Raw genomic sequence first — 1,098 nt, 5'->3', positions numbered from 1 at the left:
AGGATTCACCCTGGGCTATATGACAAAGCACCGTGTGGAACTGACTCATATGCATCTGTTTAGAAGGTGTTATTTAAATATAGGGGTGGGGTTTTTTTTCATGTTTTGATAGTACTACTGAAGCAAAAGATGCTTCAACACCACTCAGTTTGGTCATATCACTGTGAGCAACACAGAACTTAGCAAATATTGTTTAATGATGTAATCAATACTGACCAGGCTGCTTAGTGTGCAAGTCTCACAGAAGGATTTTTCTGTAGGATTGAATTGTTCGTGTCCTTTTCTTGATATACCATGCTACAGGGTAACCAAATAATGCACTGAAAAAATAAATACAAAGAACTTGGGCCTATGCTAGTCCATTGCTATAAGGAATTAGGATTTTCATTTGGTACCTTTAAAAATCCATTAGTTGTATTGAGGTTTGAGAAGGGATTTGTATTCAGCAGCATGGATCAAGGTTAATTTGAAGGTGTGGGGCTACCCCTGTCCTGGTAGCCTCATGCAGGAGTGAGAAGGGGGACCATGATGCCAATGCCTCTATGTGACTATCATCCATGCCATGCTGCATGTAAAATGTACTGCTGTGCATGTTTGGGTCCTTTTGTCTGATTGTCTTGGTGCTTTTTGTGTTATCCTGAGTAACATATAAGCTATATTGAATTATGTATGAGTTCTATTGAGTTATGTGTGAGTTATATTGACTTTTGCTGAGTTACCTGTGAGTTATGTTATGTGGAGTTGTGTCTGCATATGTTTGTATTATGTAGCATGGCCACCACTGGTGCGATTCTGGGCAAATCTCTGATAAAAGCTTTTTGTGAGCAGACCTCTAGTAGGCTTTGAGCCAGAGTAGCAGGCTTTCCCTTTTGACTACCCCCTGGGTGACCTTCTCCATGGCTGCGCCACTGGGCAGCGGAGCAGGGTTTGTCCATGGCACACCGGCCTTTCCAGCTGCAGCTGAATTTCCAGATGTGCCCTGCCCTCTTGTGGTATCCTGCTAGCCTAATCATGCCTCATTCCTTGCTGGTCCTGCATCCCTGGAAAATAAAAGCCCGGTGGTCCCTCAAAGCCGCAGCTGGAGGGGATGGGGGGGGG

The sequence above is a fragment of the Eurypyga helias genome, unplaced genomic scaffold (assembly GCF_000690775.1).
Source record: "Eurypyga helias isolate BGI_N326 unplaced genomic scaffold, ASM69077v1 scaffold11347, whole genome shotgun sequence".
Classification (NCBI taxonomy): Eukaryota; Metazoa; Chordata; class Aves; order Eurypygiformes; family Eurypygidae; genus Eurypyga; species Eurypyga helias.
This window is presented reverse-complemented; position numbering follows the sequence as displayed.